Consider the following 26,360-nt stretch of genomic DNA (forward strand, 5'->3'; position numbering starts at 1 on the left):
AAACCTCTTCAAATTTAAATTGTGATACTGCCCGGTAATAAATATTTGAAGGCACATAAAAAAAAAATGTACAAGTTAAAATATAAAGTTACACAAATATAACAATAAAAATAGTATCTTAAATCAAAGTCAAATTTTATTATTCATATCTATAAAGGTCAGTAACGCACCTGCAAGCACTCCGGTATTGTAGATGTGGTAGTCACTTCCCATCAGGTGAGCCGTCTGCTTGATTAAACCTATGCCATAAAAAAGATATGTGGACACCCAGTTAGAACACAGCGTTCGCTAAACATCAATACGAAAGAAATCAACAACGTTCGATAATAATCCCGAATTCCGTGTGAATTAAAACATTAACAAACCTAAGTTTAAATTATGTTGTACAGTCGTTTATGTTAGAAAGAGACAGAGATAATGAAAAGAGAGAGAGATTGCCTGTGGCAAAACGCTTTTTCCACACGTGAAGATATCTGCCAGTACACGCTTCTGTAAGCCGGGGAAAAGATTTACGTTCCAGCAAAAATAACCAACTACTCTATGATAGACAAGTTAGGATTATAATCTGGGCAAGAGAGGGGTCAATTCTACGACCAAAATATCACTTTATCGCAATTAAATCGTTATCATATTTGACGACATCCGTGGTCGAGTAGTGTGTAGACCTATTTTCATGGTTACGCCCCTCCGAGATTCCGGGTTCAATTCCCGGTCGAGTCGATGTAGAAAAAGTTCATTAGTTTTCTATGTTGTTTTGGGTCTGGGTGTTTGTGATACCGTCGTTACTTCTGATTTTCCATAACACAAGTACTTTAGCTACTTACATTGGGATCAGAGTAATGTATGTGATTTTGACCAATATTTATTTATTTATATATTTATCATAAGCTAATTTTTCTATTCTAACACAACAATCCAGTTGATTTTCGGTCGAACGTGGATCGGTGTAGTTTCGGACACGTATCGTAACCGTCCTAAATTAGTAGAATTTCGCCCAAATTTTTATATACCTAATTTATGTTCATAAATCATCTCATACTCGACGTTTAAGAAAAATATCCCCAAGAAGCTCGCATGACTGAGGAACATCTGTCACATAACCAACTAACATTGGAATACTCCATCAAGCTGTGATGGAAAAATCTAAGGGGACTTTTACAAATTGTTACTTTACTAAATAGACCCCTCGTGGGGGTACATTGACTGTGACTTTAGCTAGGGCTAAAGTTTTATGAGTTTTCGCAGGTAAAGCCGTAGGCTCATCTAGTATTTATATAAATCAACAAGATTATTAAATTATCTTATTAAGCTCGCAAGATTTCATCTAAACCAACGAACAAACATTACAAGTTAAGTAAAAGCTTTTAATAAAAAAACGTATCTCGTTTGTTTCTATTAAAACACTATATGCTAAGACTTATGACGTCACAAAGAATTTATAATCTTTCAATAATGCTATTCTCCCCCAACCCTAACTAGTTATAAGGGTTCCGCGCACAGAGAATACAAGAAGCCCGGTAAATGGCTCAGCAAAATGTTTATTTGCCGAGCGGGGATCGAACTCGCGGTCCTTGAAGCAAAACTAACACTTGATTTGCAGTCACGTGGAAACAGTTGCTTTTAAAATATCAAGATTATGTGTAGCTATAATTCATTGCTAATGAACTAATGTAATTATACACAATAAACTTGCAGCTTTGTCTGTATGTACCGAAAAATACTGAAAAAATATTACCGAATTTAATATAAGTAATTTATTTTTATTCAACGTCTATCTAGGACTGATAGTATCTGAGCCTCTCAATGGAGGTTGTACGTTTTTTTTAATAGTCAAATCAAATCAAATCAAATCAAATTAAATTAAAATATACTTTATTCAAGGAGGCTTTTAAAATAACTTTTAGACAGACCAACCCGGGTTTATACGTTATTTTTACGTAATAAGGTTGTATATAAAGCTTTTGGATTGAACAACAACAAAAAAGGAACGGCTAAGAAAGTTGGAATTCTCGGCTTTTCAATCCTATTAATAATATACATATAAATAAATAAATAATAAATAAATATTGGACAACATCACATACATTACTCTGATCCCAATGTAAGTAGCTAAAGCACTTGTGTTATGGAATAATCAGAAGTAGCGACGGTACCACATACACCCAGACCCAAGACAACACAGAAAAATAATGAACTTATTCTACATCGAATCGTCCGGGAATTGAACCCGGGACCTCGGAGTGGCGTACCCATGAAAAACTTTACTTTTAATTAAAATCCGTTGCATAATTTAAAATATCTAAGCGTACAGACGACAAAGAGCGTCTTTCATTGATACCATGTAAAGATTCAACGATGAACGTCCCATATAATACAATATTTTCAGTCCTTAACTGAAAGATGATCTTATTACCATAATCAATGTTTTCACGAGCGAAGTCGCGAGCTCAGCGTAGTTGTCTATAATTCAAACTAATGGCTAGTCTAGACACGACGATGTGAATTTCTGCCGCGTTTTACTCTGATTGACTGACGCTGAACAAACTGACCTAAGGCTTTGCTTTAATTAATGTTAAGTCCACAATCGCGATTAGTGCGGAGCTTTTATTGGTTATTGGTTAAGTCATTTTGATACTATTTGAGTGCATACAGTTGCGTACATGACTTCATTAACTGTTAAATTTAGATTACGATTTGGTTTGTTGTAGCTCAGTAGCTGGGATGACCTTAAGCGTGTATTGGCGTACGATAAGATCACATTCGCCCCCTAAAAACAGATCCTGCGAGCTACAAGTGGAGCACGGCACTGTAATCACGGGGTCTTTAGTGCGTAACAATCTTTTGTAAAAGTTTCCCACCCAGGAAGAGCTCAGGATAATTTTCTAGTGGTTTTCACTGCTTGAATAAATAGAAATGGTTAATTGACGGGTTGTTGGCAATCCCGACGAAATGGAAAACTGTTGAATTTTTTTATGTTATCTTTGCAAATACTACATTTCTCGTTTTTTGGTATACATCATTCACCGTTCATAATTCCTTATAACTACGTAAAAGTTTCCATAGCCATTACTGATGATGTGATTAGCGCGAACACACATAGACAGACGCAGCTAGGAACATCTATAAAATATTATAATAGTAATAAAACCCGGTCGACGTTGTCCGGCAATCGTTCTAGCAGATATACCCGAACTAATTTCTATAAATATAGATATATATATTACTATATGTATAAAAAAAAAATTATCTGTGTTTTTGTAAAGAATGAAAATATTACTTTAAGATAACTGCATCCCGACTTATGTTTAAAAAAACCAAAAATCAATACATGAATGTTGGGACGCGAAACAAATTTATTCTAATTGGGTCTGCAAAAATTTCTCATTTGATTTATTTAATTATGTTTATTTTCAACTTATAAAGTTACTAGTCGTCACCCGTGGCTTTGCTCACGTTCTATCAATCATCAATAATCAGTTGTCAGATATTAAGTACAACAAGATAGCCTATGAGACTTGGCCTCCTCACTTGGAGTCCAAGCTTGCTTTACACCAAGTTACATCAAATTCCAGTCACAGCGTAACAGACAAAGTTACTTTCGTATTTATAATATTAGTATAGATTAACACATAGAGCATACATGTATAAAAGGAGAACGGTATCAGATGATTACGTACACAATTTAAAAGATTATGTCCAACGATGAAACTCCTTAGTACAAGCTTATTTGGCGGTACTGTCTGGGTAGATTCCATCCACTCTTCACATATTCTACCAAGCAGCAATACTTAGTAATGTTGTATTTAAGTTTGAGGACTGAATCAGCGTAACTATAGACACAAGAGACTTATCAAAGTCTTAGTTTCCATGGTTGGCAACGCAGTGGCAGTGTAAGGTATGATTATATATTGTTACAACGCCAATTTCTATGCGCAGTGACTTGCCATCAGCTGACTCTTTATCCGTCCGCTTACTAATATTATAAAAGCACTTCTTATAAGATTCAAATACAAAATTTTTGATATTCCTATTACTTTCTTCCTACTGACACTGTCAACGTCTCCTATGATAATAGCCTTGACCAAAATCAATTAACAGTCTCTTACAATTGAAGAAGTTTTGGTAAATAAACCTTGGATATCTTAAGTTAATTAACTTCTTCTTCTTTTGGTAATTCGTTGTAATATTTTTAATAATATATACAGGGTTATTGGTAATATAACATATTCCCGTTAGGAGGTGATAGGGGCGATTATTTACGATAATTTTAAACCCCATATGCGTAATGCAAAAGTGAACCATTTTTGAGTTATCATCGTTTTTTAGATTATTACAAAATAAGTCAAAAATGCAACTTTTTTTTTAAAAAAAAGCATCAATTAAAATGTATTTTTTTCTTCTGATTTATAAATACGAATAAACACTGATTATTTGTTAATATTAAAACAATAATTATCAATAAAATTCGAGACTGAAAATGATATTAATTCAATATATTTTTTTAATTTTTTTTTCCACAAAAATGCCCTTAAAACAAAAAAAAAATCGTTATGTAACCTGCAGGTTATTTTAAAAACATAACTGTTTTCTTAGCTCTCCAAATGTATAACAACTAGAAACTTATTTCAAAACAAACGAAATAAAGTGACCACAAAGGACGGCGGTGGAAATTCGTATTCGAACATGAACGAATTCGAACTAAAGTTCGCTCTTTAAAATTCACACAAAATTAATGATTAAAAAAATACCCAATGTAAAAAAAACTAAAATACAAATTCGAAATTTCGTCGAATTACCAATAACCCCGTATAATGAAACGGTTCCAAGTGGAACATATCCTTTGTGCTAAGCGTCTCGTGTGGACTCTTCCTCATTAGACGTTGCTTTAACACTTTAGCATGTAACAACGTCATATTGATGAAATGGGTTCCAAAATAATATTCGATTTCCAAGTGAATGCAACGTTAATATTTGTAACGTGTGAATGAAACATGCCTGAAGCAAACTCATTTCTGTAGTATAATATACGTTTTTATCTCTACTAATATTATAAAGGTTTAAAATTTTTTAAGTTTGTTTGTATGTAGGAAATATACTAATGATCCAACTCAATTTTATTTTATTGGTGGAATGCTTCATCAGTCCTGTAAAAATTTAATTGTACTTTATTGACATAAACTCTGTAGCCGAGAGCCGAGATGGCCCAGTGGTTAGAATACGTGCATCTTAGCCGATGATTTCGGGTATAAACCCAGGCAGGCACCACTGATTCATGTGCTTAATTTGTGTTTATAATTCTCGGCGGTGAAAGAAAACATCGTGAGGAAACCTGCATGTGTCTAATTTCAACGAAATTCTACCACATGTGTATTCCACCAACCCGCATTGGAGCAGCGTGGTGGAATATGCCAAACCTTCTCCTCAAAGGGAGAGGAGGCCTTAGCTCGGCAATGGGAAATTTACAGACTGCTAATGTAATGTAAAATGTAAAAACTCTGTGAATAGAATAGTTGAAATTACTACTGAGTTTCTTGTCAGCTCTAATTTACTCTTAGAATAAGTGGTAGCTTAATATTTAATTCCACGCTGTATATTTACTTGGTGGTAGGGCTTTGTGCAAGCCCGTCTGGGTAGGTACCACCCACTCATCAGATATTCTACCGCCAAATAACAGTACTCTGTATTGTTGTGTTCCGGTTAGAAGGGTGAGTGAGCCAGTGTAATCACAGGCACAAGGGACATATCATCTTAGTTCCCAAGGTTGGTGGCGCATAGGTGATGTAAGGAATGGTTAATATTTCTTACAGCGCCTATGTCTATGGGCGGTGGTGACCACTTAACATCAGGTGGCCCATATGCTCGTCCACCAACCAATGCCATAAAAATAATAATAATGACGATTCAAAAGTTCTTTTATGAGCCGACTTGAGTAAAGAATATTTTGATTTTGATTTTTGTCAATGTTCCTTTCGAAGTGATGAGTAGATTAAAGCGTCATACATTATTTATCTTATAAGTTTTCTAAATTATCAAACAGCAATTCTAATAAGAATTAATAAAATTTTGAAGTGATTCCCTTGAAGAAATATTTTAAAGCTCAGCGAAACAATTCCTAGTGCAATTTACCCTAAGCTATTTTTTTATGATATCTGTGAACGGACGAGCATATGGGCCACCTGATGGTAAGTGGACACCATCGCCCATAGACCAATCCTTACATCGCCAAGGCGCCACCAACTTTGGGAACTAAGATGTTAAGTCCCGTGCCTGTAGTTACACTGGCTGACTCACCCTTTTAACAGGAACATATATAAATATAAATTAACACGTATTTTTTTTAGAAGTTTTCTCTCTTTTCATTTTTAAACATATCTTCTGTCTCTCTCTTCATGTGAACCCTTACAAGGTCCTCTCGTTTTGATCTTCCACTTCAGGGCAGACTTTTTTTTGTACTTGATCAGGGTCAGACTGGCCTAGCTAGTTCCAGGGTCGTCTTTGACAGAGGAAAACCAGATTTTTTTCCTAGCATCTGATCAAGATTCGACTCTAACGATTAGATAACCCAGTGGTCAGAACGCTTGCATCTTAACGGATGATTGCAGATTCAATCCCAGGCAAGCAACACTGAATTTTCATGCGTTTAATTTCCGTTTAAAATTAATCTTATGCTTGGAAACAAAACATCGTGAGGAACCCAGCAGGTAATTTCAACGAAATTCTACCACATGTGTCCAACAATTCGCATTGAAGTAAAGTCATGGAATAAGCTCCAAAGCTTCTCTTCAGAAGGATAGAAGGCCTTAGACACAGTGTTACTTTACAGTATTGAAGTAGTACGAAGAGGAAACTCCAGACCTCGGTGTTCTCCCATATTGGGCACACTTAGCCCCTAACGTCAACGCTGTTCCTCTTGCCTCTTATCCAATTTCATACCTAATAATCTCCAAAACAAATAACAAACGTTATATTCTCAGTCAATAAATATCGAAGTTGTACCAATAAAGGATTTATTTTGAAGTACACGCATCCTCATTTCGACCCCACCTTCATAAAATAAGCTTGCTTACGTCCTTATAGCTCACGAAATAGAGTTTAATTTCCTTCGAAACATTAGTAAAGCTAATATTGTTCTTATTAAATAACAAGTATTCCATTTTAACCAATTACATATAATATTTTATGTGGAATAATGGCTTAATGGATATTCATTGGAGTTTAATCGTAATATCTTACGACGTTTTAATTTTTTATTATTTTTCGTATTACATAGGTTTAGCAGGTAGACACTATATACGAATTTGGCAATTTAATTTATACTAGTGAGTGAATAATTTAAATATATTATAAATTTATTAACATAAGAATTGATAACAATAACTGCTTAAATATATACAAATATGAAATAAAAAAAGTTACTGTATAAATCTTGACCGCGTGGAATGGTGGCAAGAATGCTAGCCGTATTTCCCCGTTGAATCGCAATTCCGATCCCCTGGGCTAAAAACGAACCAGCCCTCCTGTCACCAGTGGCGGCAATAAGGCGATAATACTTTTGATGAAGCTTCTTGCATCATTACTTCAAGGGCCAAGTGTTTCGACAACAAATGGGACAAAAGGATAATTTGACATAAGACACGAATATTTAGATCTTTTTTTTAATAATATGTAATACGTATGTATCTATGCCGTAACGGCATAACATAACGCCATCTTATGCTGCCTTGGTCCCTTTTAAGGTGCTCTCTACCCCTCGCATTTATTATTTATTTATTGAAAAAATTAACACCATCAACTTATCACTAAGCAATTAAAATTAATATCTGATGTTGGTAACATTTTAAGTGGTATGTGTTTAAAGGTGTAAACAATACTGACCTCTAAAAATATTTTTGATATAGTTTATATAAACCAAACTAACCTATATAAAATATAAAAATCAAAGTTCAATAACTAAATAATAATTAAAAATTAAGACAGCAACGATAAAATACTGTACTGAGGAACATAAAAGCTAATTAGAAAATTTAAAAAAGAAAAATCTTATCTCATACTTACTTACTTATCTCATACAAAGGGGCAATTGGGGCACTCTTGTTAAGTGGTCACCACGTTACAACGTCATTCCCTACGCAATGGTGTTGTAAGAAATATTAACCATTCCTTACATCGCCAATGAACCACTAACCTTGGGAAGATGTTATGACCCTTGTATCTGTAGTTACACTGGCTCTGTCATACTTTAAACTGAAACACAACAATACTGAGTACTGTTGTTTGGCGGTAAAATATCTATAACCAGACGAACTAGCACAAAGGTCTACTACCAAAAAAACTAACTCAAATCTCACCGTCACAGAATATTACTTTTAACACGGCACAAAGCACGTGGATTTAAACCTCTTGGTTCATTTACCTAATTAAAACATACAAAATATTACGACCACCACTGGAGCACCTAAAAACATTTAAAAATTACGAAAGTATATTACAAATAAATATATATGTAACCAACTTTTGTAATAAAAATGGCGACTGTATTTTGAAAATATCAATATATAAATAAAAGCGATCTCCTTAACAAAAGGGAGCTGGAAGGGGCCCCTAAACATATCAGTTTAGGGGATGAATCTTTTATTATTTGAAATGCTTTTAACGTCTGCCCTTGCATTGTACCGTGTAATTTGCCATAAGAGTAAGTTGGCAGTCTAAGCGAATGTCAAAAACATTCTATTTTTTTTTAATTTTTTTTTTATTTGGAACTTTTTAGCGACAAAGCTAAATGTCAGTCCCATCGTCTACTTAATAATATTTCCTATCACCACCATAGATTTCCTTTTAACACGTTCAATGCGGAACGAGATCTAATGCGCCTCGTATGCATCTTCCTTACGGTGCGGCTAAGAAAATCATAGACCTCTCTGTCGTGCGGAGGCCGTAACGTCTATTTGATATATTGTAGGAAAGTGATAAATATATTTACATGATGCCTATTGAAAACCTCTTTTTTTTTGATTTTTTGGATTGTTCTCCTTGACCATGTACCGCACTGAAGAAATAAATTTCGATCACATCACATCACATCAAATTTTAGTTTCTTAAACGTTACGGGACTAATAAACCCCGTACCGGTATTATGATAGTTTTCATACGAGGTCTTAAACGCCCCGTACCGCAGGAATGGAAAAAGTAAAAAAATGATGCCGCAGCGAACGTGTTAAATACCATCATTTAATATCAATCTTATACATAAGTGTCGGATAAAGCTAAACACAATTATAAAAATAAAATAACTAGAATACCTGAATATACACAAGTGAAAACTTTATATAATCAATATGACCTTGATGGATTATTATCACAAACTAAACATGAAAATTCAGTTATACTTGTCAATTTAACATTCGTAATCTTCATTTACCATTTACGTTTTAAAACCACAATGCTTAGCTTGGCTTAAAATCATTGTTCAAGTTTATAAATGATAAATATGAAAATATGGCTGAAACAAAGCAATTACCCCTTACCAGACTTAAAGCGTCGCCATTTTACTGCCTTGAAATTTGAACCAGGGTTGGTCGTCTTGCCTTAGAGCACTTAGTGTATTTTTTTAAAGTCTGGTCTGGAGGAGGTAGTTTGTGAGAACACAAGATATCTTCTGTCAAAATAATGACTTCTGTAACACGATTCTATAAAAATTCACTTCGTATCTCTTCTTCGCTCGTCTTCTCCGATGAGTTTAGAGTTTCTCCTTACAGAATACCTCTAGAGAGGCAGTCTCAATGTTTTATTTTCTCGACAAGCATGAGATAAATTTAATTAATTCATATCCACACGACCAAAGAGCTGAGATGGTCTAGCGGTTAGAACCCATGAGGTTCATCTCAACCGATGAATAAAGATTTAATTTACTGTTTCCATTTGATTTAATTTCATTGTAAACTGACGACGTCACTTCACAAGTTTTACATTTTTTTTATACTCTAACATTTTTATTATTTATTAAATCGTAACAATTAATAAATTACAATCAAGAATCAAGAGGTTGGAGCTCTTCAAAATTAGACCATAGCCGATTTTTTATGTGCAGCTATCGTCCCATAATCACCGGGACAAAAATCGGCTTACGCTATTAATATATAAGAAGATAAAGCGAGAGAAACTGCGGGACGTGATTATATACAACACATTTATTTTCATAAGCAAATAGGCCCCCACATTGTCGACGATCTAAAGAATTCTATAGAAATTTTCAAAGAGATTCATTATAAATGGAATTTAAGAAATATTAAGCTTTCGTTCACATAATTACGTATGATCAAAGCTCCCGTAAAAGCTCATTCGTAACAAAGTCAAATTTCACGTGACGGTACTCATTTTGCGAGGTAATTTGACAATTACCCAATTTGTAATGTGATGTAAGGATGTTGATATAATTATCTTGATAAAGACTGTTCATACTCAAAGATATGCTATGATTTATTTTTTTAGGACGATGTCCTGTAGGTATTTATACATACACACATTGCTAACCTGGGGGTAATTCTACTAACGTATAACGTTATCTGCAACCCCCTCGGTGTTGCAGATGTATGGTCATAGTCACTTTCCATCAGGTGAGCCTCCTGCTCGTTTGCCACCTATAACAAAAAAAAAAACTTTCCCGATTCTATCCCGATCCGACTACACCTATTCCTCATAAAACTTAACCTCAGCTTATTTTATTTTGTTTTTATTAGGAAAACCAACAGTAGATACTATATCACATAAAAAAACAAAATTACATTTCAAACTTGACTTCGCAAATTTTCTATTTACAGGTAGTCTCACCATGGAGTATCACATAACACATTAGCAGCCCGTAAATGTCCCACTGCTGGGATAAAGGCCTCCTCTCCCTTTGAGGAGAAGGTATTGGACCATATTCCACCACGCTGCTCCAATGCGGTTTGGCGGAATACACACGTGGCAGAATTTCGTTGAATTTAGACACATGCAGGTTTCCTCACGATGTTTTACTTCACCCCCAAGCACGAGATGAATTATAAACACAAATTAAGCACATGAAATTTCAGTGGTGCCTGCCTGGGTTTGAACCCGAAATCATCGGTTAAGATGCACGCGTTCTAACCACTGGGCCATCTCGGGTCACATAACACAATATGTATTAAAAAATATTTATATATTAGGTTTCCTAGCGATAGTTAAATTTTTAATTCTTACATAAATATACAATTATATAAATCCATAGATTATGTAAAATCATTTAAAAGCAACGAATCAGTCATTTACTCAAAAATATTTATGACTCAATTACTATTGAGTACCTTGTGCTAAACCTGGACAGAACAGCTTGGGCTAATGCCGTTGTTCCCGGCTGGCCTGCGTGCAACGTATTATTCACTGATCAACTGTCCAGTTCTTGTATTGGTGATAATACCAGCGCCCCAAGTACCGGTACCTCGTTCTGATAACCTTGATGGGCCATAATCACCCCCATATTTTACTACACGCCAATTAAACTGTTAATCACTATTGCTCGCTACAACACCAAAAGTAATAATAAAAAAAAAAAAAAACAAAACAAAACCGAAAAATTGACAAAAGAGAAAAAAAAATTGTACATACACAGATCTTTCACTTTAAATATGACTCTGATATATAAACTTTTGTTATAAGACTAATAAATTAAACATAACCAATGACTAGAGGTGAGAATTATAATACTTTTAAGCCATTATATAATAAATAATTAAAAAAACCAATAAAATAAACCATAAAATTGAAAATGAGTACAAATGAAATTATTTATTTTTCAATTGAATCTTAGAACCAATTTTAGAGATAAAGCTTAATTATTTTCGAAATAATTGAAAAAGGTATCCTCGTGCTTGATATTTATTAAATCAAGTATTTTAATAATCAATTTTACCAGCTAACTAAAATAACGGACAAAAAACAAAAAAAAGATCTTCGACGCCTTGTTAACAACGTACCTAAATTTAATTTAATCTAAACTGCGCGTAAGTTAACAACGCGTTGTCCACAGTTTTCGAATTAAAAAAAAAATAGTAATACAATAATTATTGCTGACTTCTAGACTTCTATCACTATAGACTAACAATTTATCACTAAGAAAAAAAAACAAATTATTCACCTGAATTTTAGAATCTTGGGCGTTATACGAAAGTTTCTATACTTTAGTTATGAAGTTGGTAGGGGAGGGGGGGGGGGCGAGTGTACCACATGACGGTAAGTCCTCACATGCATAGACTACATTGAATATCATCATTCATCATTCAAATAAAAAAAAAATACACAGAGAATTGCGCCACCGCATTCGATTGTGGACAAAAATCAAGTCTCATACTTTCGTTTGTTTGTCTGTCACATTACCTCCACGTTTTATCACCAAACACAGTTTGACACGGCTCTGTATGTTCTATACACCCTATTAAATACAGACTAATGAATGTGTAGAGAATTAAAAAATATATACTAATTCATATTTTTCATGGATTTTTTAATATATTACAGTATATTATTAAAACGAATTAAGTTATATGAGTTGCAATGCGATGTGAACATTTCACGTCAATTTACAATTCAGATTGTTGATAGTGTGTACATTCCCTTATTCTATATTTTTTTAATGTTTGCAAGTAGGCAAACTGTCAGTAAGTGGCAAAAGTCAATTTGTTAAAACAAACTAACAAAAACTATTCCATTCATGTGTATTTTTTTTTTTCTTAATAACCGTGACAGACTTTTGTATTATTTTTGAGTGTTATTTTTTTTCTTCTAATTACTAACAAAAATTCTAATACGATATATAAATCAACATACTTTTTTTAAATAAGTTCCGTTACACATAGCAGTCGTGAATCCCGCGTCATCAAGTTTTACTCCCAATTACATTAAGCAACCCACAGTTTTAGTCACCTTCTTGAAAACCACGATATATCTGTTCTTGAGTGCTGTTTGGATGTTTGCCTTTATATTATTGCCTTACTTTCTAGATGAAGCATTGTTGTGTCTATATAATAAAAAGAGTTTCAACTTTAATAGTTTACACTCTTTTTGTGCTATTAATCCCATCACATAACATAAAAAACGTGAAGTTAATGCTTGTTGACTTCCAGGCAGGAGACATTACTGTATTTTTAGATGTTGAGAAAGAGTAACTACTGAGTTTCTTGCCGGTTCTTCTCACTGGAATCTACATTCCGTACGAGTGGTAGCATTACTTTAAATAGTTTGTTAAATGACGATTCAAAAGTGCTTGTAGAAGCCTACTTGAATAAAGTATATTTTGATTTGATAGATAGATAGATAGATAGATAAAAACTTTATTGCACACAAACATAAACAGGAAAAAAAAAACAGTAATAACAAATATAGGTAAAAGAAAGTGGTGTACAAGGGCGGTCTTATTGCTATAAGCAATCTCTACCAGACAACCCGTAGTAGTAAAGAAGCAAAGTCAAAATATATGGGTAGTGCAAATAATAATAAGAGAAGCGAAGGTAATCCAAACAATTATAAAAACCTAACTACATACATACATACATATATATATACATACATACATACATACATATACGCATAAATACATACAAATATACTAAATACATATAAATATACTTATAATATATACAAAATGAATTTAAGACATACATATAATGCACTGTAAATTTAAAGATCATCAACTTTAAGTAAATAATAATTGAATAAACGATTTTTAAAGGAGTTTATAGATTCTGACTGGCGAATATCTGAGGGGAGAGAGTTCCAAAGCTTGGCAGATTTAGCTGTGAAGGAATTGCTAAAATAATTGGAATGACAGGTCGGTAACTTAAGGCGATTGTCATTCCATGAACGGAGACCAAGGCTATGTGTTTGGCCTGAGCCGAGAAAACAGAAAGACTCTTTTAAATAGGAAGGAGAAAGAGGATTGTAAAGGATAGTGTAAAGAAGAAGGAGAATGTGAAAGTTACGACGGAGTCTTATAGGAAGCCACTTAAGTTGTAGACGGAAGGAGGAGACATGATCATATTTTCGTAAACCGAAAATAAATCTTATGCACATGTTTTGCAACCGCTCTAGTTTGTCAAATTGAGTTTCGGTTAAATCCAAGTAGCATTGATCTGCATAATCAAGTATTGGCAAGAGAAGAGCATTGGCTAAGGATTTCTTAATATTTATGGACAGAAGGTTTTTCCATTTTCGTAACCGCCCTATTGCAGCAAACAATTTACGACTTACCTCTGCAATTTGTGGAGTCCAAGAAAGGGAATTATCTATTAGAATTCCTAAGTTTTTAACAGATGGAGTGATGTTTAAAGCAAAGGAGTCAAATAGAATAGGAGGTAAGGCGTTTATATCCACCTTCGCAAGTTGTTTTGGGCTTCCTATGATGGTAATCTGTGATTTAGCCGCATTTATGTGCAGTCCATACGACTTACTCCAAGTACAGATTTTATCCAGATCGCAGTTTATCCTGTGAATAGCGTCCGTAATGTCAAGTGAAGGCGCAGCAATGTACAGTTGCAAGTCGTCCGCATATAGATGATAGGAGGAAAGAAGTTTAGGAAGAGAATTAATAAATATAGCAAAGAGAAGTGGTGAGAGGACACTTCCTTGTGGGACTCCACAAGAAAGTGGAACTAGGGTAGAATATTAATTATTAGCAACTACACATTGCCGGCGATTACCGAGAAAACTGCAGAACCAGGCAAGAGCACTATCGGAGACACCGATTGATCTTAGTATGGCAAGTAGCACATCATGATCAACGGTGTTGAAAGCATTGCTAAAGTCCAATAGTACCAAGACAGTCAGCAACTTATTGTCCATATTGAGACGAATATCGTCACAAACTTTGACAAGCGCTGTAACTGTGCTATGCCCAGATCTGAAGCCAGATTGATACCGACTGAGAGTATGGTTTTTAGAAAGAAAAAGGTTGAGTTGAGAAAAGACTATACGTTCTAATACTTTAGACAGGAAAGGAAGTATGCTAATAGGACGGAAATGTGAAAATAACGTAGGGTTATTGGTCTTAGGGAGAGGAATGACATGTGCAGTTTGCCATGCAATAGGGAATTCGTTTGAGGATAAAGAAAAATTAAATATATGAGAAATAATAGGCGTAATAAAATCAAGGATTAATAGGATTAGTTTTCGACTGATACCATCACTACCAGTCGCACCCGATTTAATAGCTAAAATATGTTTTTTTACTTCGTCTGGAGTGACAGGCTCGAATTTAAAAGGAAGGATAACGTCAGGAGGCAGGGAATTAATATTATTTAGGGTGATTACTTTGGCATGACTGTCTAATAATGCTGTAGCAGTGGCAAAATACTTGTTTAATGCATCAATGTCAATGCTTAGCGGCAAATTGCTACGTTGTCGGCCGATACCTAGGGAGCACAAGAATTTCCAAACACTGGCCTGACTTTTATTTTCAATAGAGTCGTGGATAAATTTTCTTTGTGCGTCTCTGCAGGTTTTGCTGCATCGGTTACGTAGCTTCTTATAATGCTCGTAATTAGCATCAGAAGGTGTTAGTTTATATTTTGATTTAGCCGCATTACGTTTTGACATCAGCCTTTTAATATCCGGGGTTAACCACGGTGCTGGAAGATGTTTGAGTTTGATTGGGCGGAGTGGAGCATGTTTATCATAGAGTTGGGTTAGTAAGGAATTAAAAATGTCAAGTTTATCATTAATAGAAGGAGCATTAAAAACCATATCCCAGTCGATGTCATTAAGGTCAGACAAAAAGCTTGTGTTGTCGAAATGTTTAAAGTTTCGACGCATGACAATGGTTGGCCTGGTTTTTGGGGGACGAATCCTGTAGGACACGTAAATGAGGTCGTGGTACGAGAATGCTTCGGCAGGGCACTGGCCATGCGTATCCACAAACTCGGCAGATGAGACGATCTTTAAGTCAAGTGTCGAGGGTGTGCAATTGGGAAAAAAGTGTGTTGCATCAGTCGAAAGTAATGTAAAATTGAGGCTGCTTATTAAGTTTTTAAGACGCTTGGCACGTGAATCATTTTTAAGGACGCACGTGTTAAAGTCACCCAAGATGATAGAGTGGTCGACAGTAGGACTATATAGTTCTAGTAGATTTTCCAAATGTTGAAAATAGTCTATAAGTAATGAAGGGCTGTAGAAAACGCCGAGCAGTATCTTTTTGGAGCCAAATATTAGTTCCAGAAAGATATGCTCGGAGAAGGTCGAGTATTGATTTATCCGTATTTGATTTATCCGTACCATGATATTATTTTGAAATATTGAACCTTATGTCGTTTGGAGCTAAGAAAATTCTAAGAGAACCTCATTACCCTTTTACGCCCTTTTATCTTTGGCAAATTTAAAAATAAACTATCTATTTTTTTTAATCCTAAACATAATAGGAAGAGTTCTCTATTTTTAACACTCTGTGTCTCTGGCGATTGATACGTATTTCTTAACGAAGTGCTAAAGAGACGTCGGACAGACGTCGTGTGCTCGCCGTGTTAGCGTCCACTCATTATACTTAAGACGTTTCACATATTTTCGAAAAACGCGCGTATTTATGATTAATAACGCGTTACTAATAAAATTAAGCTGTAAAATTCTAATTTTTAAATATTGTAATTATATTTATCTTGCTTGTTACTATTTATAAATAGAAGTATATTTTTTTTTGTTTGTGTATTATTAAACATTTTCTTTTGACATAAAAAATATTTTGAATAGTCTTCCATCTCAAGTTTTCTCCTATATTAAACACAAAAAAAAAATACCTTGGCTTACATATTTAAAATATTACTCTATTATTTATGAAGTGGTGTATCTCCATATGTTTTATCCAGACACATGGAGGTATACCATTTCGTAAATATGTTAATAAAATAAAATGACTTCGGTTTTATTTAAACGCTGTTTGATAGCTTTTTGGTGTGTGTGTGTGTGTATACTAATAGATATATCTATTAAATATTTGTTTATCGTGGCTGTTAATAAAAACTAAACGGACTGATTACGTTGATCTATTACAAAAAATATAATTTCAAATTATGCTTGTTAAGATAAGTAAAGTGTAATTAGTATATTTATCCGCGCAGGAAACGCTGACTCGTCTGAAACGACACATCCAACAGACAGACGGCGTTATGTGGCGAGATAGTTAGAGGGACTAATAGCTCTGAGCGTGGAAACTATACTCTGTTCACTTAACTTGTTTATTTTAACACAAGTGAATGATCGTGACTGCATTAACGAAATATATATTACTAGATTTAACGAAACATCTTCAAAAACACAAACACATCTCTGAATAGCATTAGATAAGATATAATTTAAATATGGTAATGTAAACAATGTTTTAACGTCGTCTTGGGGTCGAGCGCGATTCGAACCCGCGATACGCAAGCAATATGCCCGCGAAATGAGAACTAATACGACATCATTTTGAGACGGCTAAGTCTCATGTAAATAGAATTGCATTGAGTAGGGTGACCATCATTTAATATTTATTAATTTAAATATATATATATATATATATATGTAATATACATATTAATGTAGGTACGTAAATAAATACAGAGCTGTAAAATAATATTTAATTTTTTTATTTCTAACTAGTTTTTAGCCGAGGCTTCGCCCGCATTATAGTATGTAGGTTTTAGGTATAAAAACATCCTTTATCCCTCCGTAAGATTCAAACTTGCTTCATACTGAATCATAATATTTCGGTTCAGTGGTTAAATTATAAAAGCGTTACAGACAGACAGAGTTACTTTTTACAAATTTATAATATTAGTGAAGAAATATGCCTATATGTTTTTATTAAAACACGTTAAAAATTATCTCTTTACAAAAAAATATACATCATTCAAAATACATCATCTTTTTTGGTTTAGCAAAAAGCATAGATTTAATTTAAATTCAGACCGGTTGGTAACGTCATGGTAATTAGGAAGTGGCTCGACTTTCTTATCATAAATAAATTATTATACATTATAAAAGTATTGACAGTGTAACGTACACTCAATACATCAATTCTTAAGAAAATAAAAAAAAAATAACTACACTTCGTTACACGTAGAATACAAAACACACATTCTAAATTTGAATAAATTTAAGATTTGAATAATGATAACAATAAATACAACCAAACATATTGTCACCCTACCGATTCACCATTGAATGCGCGCGCGCATCCGAGCGAGCAAAATTCCAAATTCAAATCAGTCTCCCTCCGTCTCTTGTCCTGGACGCGTCACAATTTACATATACGTTTTGTATGTTAAATCTTCAACATTTATCTTGAATTTGCTTGAATAAAAAGCTTTTTCTGCCTAACGACGTCGTTTGTAAGCCGAGGTTAATGAACTGTGAAGAACTTTCATACTAAACAGTTGCTTTAACCGACTATCAATATAAGAGGTGTAGTAAACTTAAACGAAAGCACAGCATTTGTTTCAACGATTATATGTGATTATCTGAGAGAAATAGGCGTTGAAAAAAGGGCCTCAGTATTTTGTATTAATTTCAACATTTCCAGAGAAAAAGGATCTTGATGGACAGACAGACAGAAAACGAAGTGATCTTATTCTTCTTAGTCTTTTTTTCCTTACAGGTACGGAAATTTTAGCTCTTACAAACTTTATAATAACGAAACTTTATAAAAACGAATACAGCACAAACGAAATCAGAATTAATAAGTAGATAAAAGTATCAAGAATCATGTTTAGTTATCTTGTCATTGATCAAAATCTATTCATCCGGATACAGAGGAATTTTTGCAACAAACGTCTATTTTCATAGATAACTTTGCAACACAGAAAGGCTTGCTGGAATCGTGGAATTTATTACAATTTATTACACGAACTTATACAATCCGGTCGGTGAGTTAAATCATTCTGTACCCTGATGGACATACGACATTTTGTTTTATTAACCGACTTCTGAATAAGGTTGTGTCGTCGATAAAAAAAAAACGTGTTCGTGTATGAACACGTTTTTATTTTCGAGTTAAAAATAATAAGATGGGATAACACTTGTACTCTCTAAAGTTGGTAAAAGAGTGTAATGTGTTTCTTTTTTATGCCTAACACCTAACGACCCTAAAACGCGAGTAAAGCCACGACCTATAACTAGTTTTAAATATTTGTGAAAAGGTATTCAAATATAGCCTCGAATATCACAGTCTATGTCCAAGCTTGTTGTTCTTTACCTTTTTATTATGATAACTTTTTAATGTATCATTGATGTAGTGGCTACATAAGGCCACTGACCAACAGTTATTGAGTTTTTCTATAGAAAAATTCTCACCAACAGCCGGAAGTCTGGAAGTTGGAAATGTGTATATCCCCAGAAAAAGCCCTTGGTCCTGTTCCTGGACTCTTTCCGGTCGAATTGCCGTGCACATCGGATTAAGAGTGAGAAAAAAGCAGGTTTATCAGTGTTTAAGCACACAATTGTGCACTAATTTGTCCTGCGTAATTGGTTTCCTCTGGGATAACCTGTCGTGACAGAAATCGTTCAAAACGATTATTCCATCATCATATAAATTAGGAGGAACACAGAAACACAAACATATAGATATTTATGTACTTTAAGAAGGTAATATGGCTAATGAGCCTCCATTCTTAATACGTTTTAAAGATAAGCTTTGAATGTATAAAAATATTAACTAACACTTTGTGGTAGGGCTTTGTGCAAGCCCGTCTGGGTAGGTACCACCCACTCATCAGATATTCTACCGCCAAATAACAGTACTCTGTACTGTTGTGTTCCGTTTAGAAGGATGAGTGAGCCAGTGTAATCACAGGCACAAGGGACATAACATCTTAGTTCCCAAGGTTGGTGGCGCATAGGTGATGTAAGGAATGGTTCATACTTCTTACAGCGCCTTTGTCTATGGGCGGTGGTGACCACTTACCATCAGGTGGCCCATATGCTCGTCCGCCAACCAATGCCAAAAAAAATAAAAATTGTTAAGATATTAACTAGACGCCCACTCCGACTACGTACGGGTTAAAAAATATTATGTATACTAAAATCATAAGTAAAAGTAAATCTGTCTGTCTGTTGCTATTTTATGGCTAAACAATTGAAATGAATTTGATGAAATTTTGTATTAGAATTTAAGCTTAGGAAGGAAACTTTTTTAATTAACTACCTAATTAATACCTGACGAGTAATCCAATATATTAGGAGATAATGGGATGCAGAAAGTTGAGGAATATATGTACCAAAATGTGTGTCGGCAATATGTCATATGATGGCAGATGGCCCTCGTCGCCATTATCTATAACATGGTCATTGTATGAAATGGCGTTTTGAACGCCCTAAGGGTTTGTGGGAGTAGATTTATCAAGAATTGGAGTATTATTTGACTGTTTATTAAAATATTTCGTATGAAAATAGAACGAAAAATAAATTGTCAATTAACGTCCATTCTGTTAATGCTTTTCGGAAGCCTCCTTCAGCTAGCCTTTGAATGTAATTAGAGATTTCACAGGGAATTCGCCAAAGAAATATTTTTTATAAAGGCAGGCAAAGTATGCAGTTTTATAAAGAAGCGAGACGCGATGTTATGTCTCTATTAGGTATAAAATAAAAGGTATAGTTTCATGAAAAAGACAGTGCGATAAAATTATATATTTAAAAAAAAATAGGAAATAATTTTTTTTTTTAATTAGTGATATCGTGGGACGTCCCTTTTGACGAAAGTTGCTTTCGCTTTATACTACGTATTGAATAACAGACGTAATAAAATAAATTGAAATTGACATTGATATTTTTTTATTAAAAATCCCATATGAATTTAAACAGTAATAAAAAATAAGTTTAAAAAATAATGTTTGCACAATAAACATAGACAGAGAGAAAGAGAAGGAAGATATCTTGGAGGGGCCATAACGCGTATTCCTTACGTGAAATTATCAGCTAATTCACTCCACTGGAAGCCGCGTAAAAGAGCTTCATTCCAAGAAATAATTTCATTAACCAACATTTAATTTTAAGCAATGCAGTGATACTAGTCAAAAAACAAAACATAAATTCATCCTCGTACTAGAGAAACTAAACCTTAACAGACGATTTCAATCCTTTAGAGGGGCATCCATTTAAAACTCACCAAAAGTGTCAGGGACTCAAATAACTGGAGCCATGCTTGTGCATTCTCATTTAAAACACGACAAAACGCAATAAAATAAACTAAATTGGGTGTTATTTACTTTTAATTTGATTATTAACTTTTGTATACATATTTCATATTGTGTCAGGAAAATTGGGCAGACTGTTTTCTTGCCTATGAATAAATACCTTAAAATTTCCACATGCTGCTTCGCTTGTATTCATGATGGTTGGGGGGGACGCTGTTAGGTTAGGATAGGTTATGAGTATGGCTTTAAAGCGTAACGAACAATAAAAATTAGAATGGTAAGGATTACCATGGCGATGAATGATATAGAAGTTGATTTACAATGTACCGACGGTAAGTCGATGGTAGAAATGATTCTCCATATAAAAATACAAACATATAGGCTATAGTATTATTATTATTATTAGCAGCCCGTAAATGTCCCACTGCTGGGATAAAGGCCTCCTCTCCCTTTAAGGAGAAGGTTTGGAGCATATTCCACCACGCTGCTCCAATGCGGGTTGGCGGAATACACATGCGGCAGAATTTCGTTGAAATTAGACACATGCAGGTTTCCTCACGATGTTTTCCTTCACCGCCGAGCACGAGATGAATTATAAACACAAATAAGCACATGAAATTTCAGTGGTGCTTGCCTGGGTTGGAACCCGAAATCATCGGTTAAGATGCACGCGTTCTAACCACTGGGCTATCTCGGCTATAGTAACAGCATGTAAATTTCCCACTGGCCCCTCTCTCCCTTTGGGGAGTAGGTTAGGAGCATATTCCACCACGCTGCTCCAATTCGGATTGGTTTGATTCACATGTGTCAAAACTTACCATATTTCCAATGTTCCAAAAATAATATTTTCAAGTAGGCTATTATAGAAATGTTTTTATAATCAATTAACAAGATTAAAAATGTATATCTAATTACCACAGGTTCGATAAACACCCGGCAAGAAACAAAAGTTACTCCTGTACGTGATAAGCATACACAATTACATACTTGGTACACCCTGTATATAAAATCAACGGATAAAAACTCCAATCTATTTTATCGTATTGTACAGAATTAAATCTACCTCATTTCTTAATATTATTTTAATGCATCAAAATAAATTATACTAATATTTAAAACTAACTCTGTCTGTCTGTTGTTCTTTCATGACCAAGCCACTGAAATGAATTTGATGAAATTTTGTATGAAGCTAGCTTAAGCTTAGGAAAGGACATAGGTACTTTGTTACTTTAACACCCAACGAGTAACCCCTGAAAGGCAAGCGTAGTACAGAGAGACAGAATTTGGGAGCAAAAAGCTTAGGTATTCCTAGTTAGGTTTCACTTAGGTATAAACCTAATCATCACCTATGAAGTTCAACTATAGCAAAAGCCATATAAGTAATCCCATAGGTAAAAAGATCTAAATCGGTCGAGCTTAAAAGAATAATTCATGAGCCGAGATGGCCCAGTGGTTAGAACGCGTGCATCTTAACCGATGATTTCGGGTTCAAACCCAGGCAGGCACCACTGAAATTTCATGTGCTTAATTTGTGTTTATAATTCATGTCGTGCTCGGCGGTGAAGGAAAACATCACGAGGAAACCTGCATATGTCTAATTTCAACGAAATTCTGCCACATGTGTATTCCGCCAACCCGCATTGGAGCAGCGTGGTGGAATATGCTCCAAACCTTCTCCTCAAAGGGAGAGGAGGCCTTTATCCCAGCCGTGGGACATTTACGGGCTGCTAATGCTAATGCTAGAACAATAATGATCATACGGATTTGATATGAAAAGATCTAAATGAAATATACAATTATGTATGTTCATCGTCACACTCCGATTCGTGACGCTTTATACAAGAATTCTCTTAATGAGTATCCTTCCTTGTCTTATTATTTCCAATAGTTAGGTGGTAAATGCTCAACACTGACCAAAGGCTATGTCATAATTTTTGAAATATTTACCATTCCATACAATGTCAACTCACCACTAAAAAGGCTACCACCAAAGATCTCCACGATAGCACCACCATCGGGCTCGTATACGCTTCTCGATAGCCTATCAGCACCAGTGGCTGTCGGTTCTACGTACAATACAGATGAATCATTATTAATTTACAAATCCAAGTTCTATTTTTGAATTTCGAAACTTCGAATACATTAAAACCTCTTTAAGTGATCTAATTATACTTCCATTGTTTAATTATATATTAGATATCCCAAACGAAACCATGAAACACGGTATTAAGAGTAAACGACTTGAATCAATAGAAACCTCTAATTATCAAAAACGTATCAAGGTCTGTCTTAGTGGTGTAACCTAATCTTAATGATCGATATTTAATAAAATTAACGTTATTTTATAATGAGTATTTTTAATAAAACGAAAATTCTGTGAAACCTTTTTAGTGGAAGAAGGTCTTAATTATGACCGTGCTATTTATTTATTATAATATTATTAAAGAAGGTCCACTTACTAGTATGGAACAGCGTGGTGGATTAAGCTCCAATCCTTAACCACATGAGGAGTAGACGATTTATTTTTAAATATAGATAACTATGCTTGTGTGACTATGAGATCGATAATAAGCGATTTTTAAGGTATTTTCTACCTCGCACAACCATTTTGTGGTATCAGCTCTCGCTGGTGGTTTTTCCGAACCAATACAACTTGAACCTTCAATAGCCTACATATTTCTTGAAGGCCAGCAAGCACCTGCGCGCTCCCCTGTGTTGCAGATATCCATGTGCAGTGGTAATTACTTTCCATCAGTCTCCAGCTTCTATGCCACCTATAACATTAAAAAGATACATAAAATCTAGAATTATATAGACTAACTTTTTAATTGATATATGACAGCTTGATTCTATAATTTGATGATTCCAGTAGTTTGGATGTTTAATTTACAATAATTATACGTATTCGAAAAGTGACTAATATTTGTATGTAGTTTAAATGATTGTTAAGCTAAGTAGTATTCGTGTGTATTTCAAACCATCGGTTACAGTCTCTAGAAAAAGTCGTATCGATATTTTTACTTCTTATCGATAATCTAATTATTTACGCTGTAACATCTCTAAAAATGGGATCGATAGTCAAAGCCGGTCCGTCTGTTACTACGGCTACGGGCGGCGGTGTTCCTGTATCGAAAAACTGGTGTTACACCGAGCCCAAGATTTTCTTAATACATTTTTATAATCCTTAATTCTACTGCAATAATATATTGATATCGATTCTGAATTGATAAATATATAAATAATATAGATAAGTTTTTTCTTTCATTTGTTAATTTATATAATATAATTATGTATACATAGATGTTTATACATTTTATACATATGTATGTAAATATATATATCTGTACTTAAAGCCTGAACTCTTTCTCGACGTATCGGATCTGTAGTCCCATCGGATTTTGAGAGCAAGAGAAAAAAGAGTGCAGATATTACTTGAGTACATACTTGTGCAGTATTATATATCCTGCCTTGTTGACAAGTCGCCTTTGAAATTAGCCGCCGTGACTCAAGTCGGTCAGACGGACATCGTAATAAGCTATTCATTATGTTGTCAACCATGGGATCTAATATTTTTGCCTTCAATTACACTCTATGTCTCCCATTTAAATAAGTCAGGAACACGACGTTAAGCTTAGCAAGATAATGTTTACCCCTACTGAGTAGTCCAAATCTCTAAAGTAAAGCAATAGCTGATAAATATTTAACTGTTGGGCTAAGGTATCCTCTCCTTTAGACGAGTGAGCTCAGAGCTTTTAGAACCACGTTGCTTTAACACCATTAGTACATCGTTACAATTTTTTATTAATGTTTCCTTACAATGATTCCCCGCGGAAATTCTGTGGATTTTGGTTTGTTTTATCGTTTGACCTTGATTGGTTAAGATTAACGTTTTCTAAACATTGTACCCAGCTTTTTACAAGCATTATACAAATCATTATCAATTAGATTATTTTTAAAATATTTACAAAAATCTCTCGGTGTGCCACAAGCACGTTTTTGGCAGTCTGACATGCACTCAGAATCATTTCATAGTGGGATTATCAGTACTTTTAGCAGACATCGTTTGCACATTGTGCGCAGAGAATTTCGTTATACCAACTTTACAAAGGGTGGTTCGGGCGTCTTTTTTTTAAATAGCGTATTGTTTATTGACGTTGTTTTGTCTTTGATAGTACTTAGCTCTTGTATATTTATATACTTGCACATATATAAATCAAAGTAATACAAGAAAGAGAATAACATAATATGTCTGTTATTTACGCAATTCTGTATTATTTTCTGGGTCTGAAAAACCCATCGCTGGGCCAAAGGCTTCTCTCATAAGGCATAAGGAGTCCAATATGGTTGAACGACATAAACAGATTACCTCAGGATATTACATCATCGAATATGTATATATAATTAAATTTATTTATATATATATATACTTGTTGTGTTTAGTAAAAGGTCTTACTTTTTTCTCTTTTTAAAATTAGGTTAAAATTCATGAATGTCAAAGCTATATGACCTGATACGGATTTTGTTCTGTTACCTCTTACTTATTTTAAGATGAATTTCATTTTTATTAATAATAGGTAGACAGACTAGACTAGCCATCAGACGGGAAGTGTCTACCTTTACCCATTGACATTTTCACAGTAAAAAATATTGACCATCCCTCCACCATCGCGCCACCAACCTCCAATTACACTGGCTCTCTTACCCTTAAAAATTGGTTAGCACAATAGTGCTAATATTGCATTATGTCGGTAGAATGTGATGACTGGGTGGTACTTTGTTTACACACAGCCCTACCACAAAGTAATTAATGTATTAAATAAGGCTTATATATCCCTTTCAGTAATTAATACGATACGAAATACGGACACATAGATCGATGGGAATAATACTTGAAGGTAAACTCCGTTCAACCATAATTTAGAGAAACCTACATTTTAGATTATATATAATATATATATATATATATATATATATATATATATATATATATATTTATATGTCTAGCTAAAGTGTCGCATTACAAAGGAACTAAAACAAACGAATCTACTTTTATCTTAATGTGCGTGACAGTTGCGTTTGACACTCGCCAAACGTTAAACTACTTTGCTAGGTGCGTGTAATTGAAATGGCTACTCTTGGTTAAGCAAAGACTCACATAATATAATTGAGAAAGAGCCTCAAATTATAACGTTA

This window comes from Vanessa atalanta, chromosome 27 (assembly GCF_905147765.1).
Source record: "Vanessa atalanta chromosome 27, ilVanAtal1.2, whole genome shotgun sequence".
NCBI classification, from domain to species: domain Eukaryota; kingdom Metazoa; phylum Arthropoda; class Insecta; order Lepidoptera; family Nymphalidae; genus Vanessa; species Vanessa atalanta.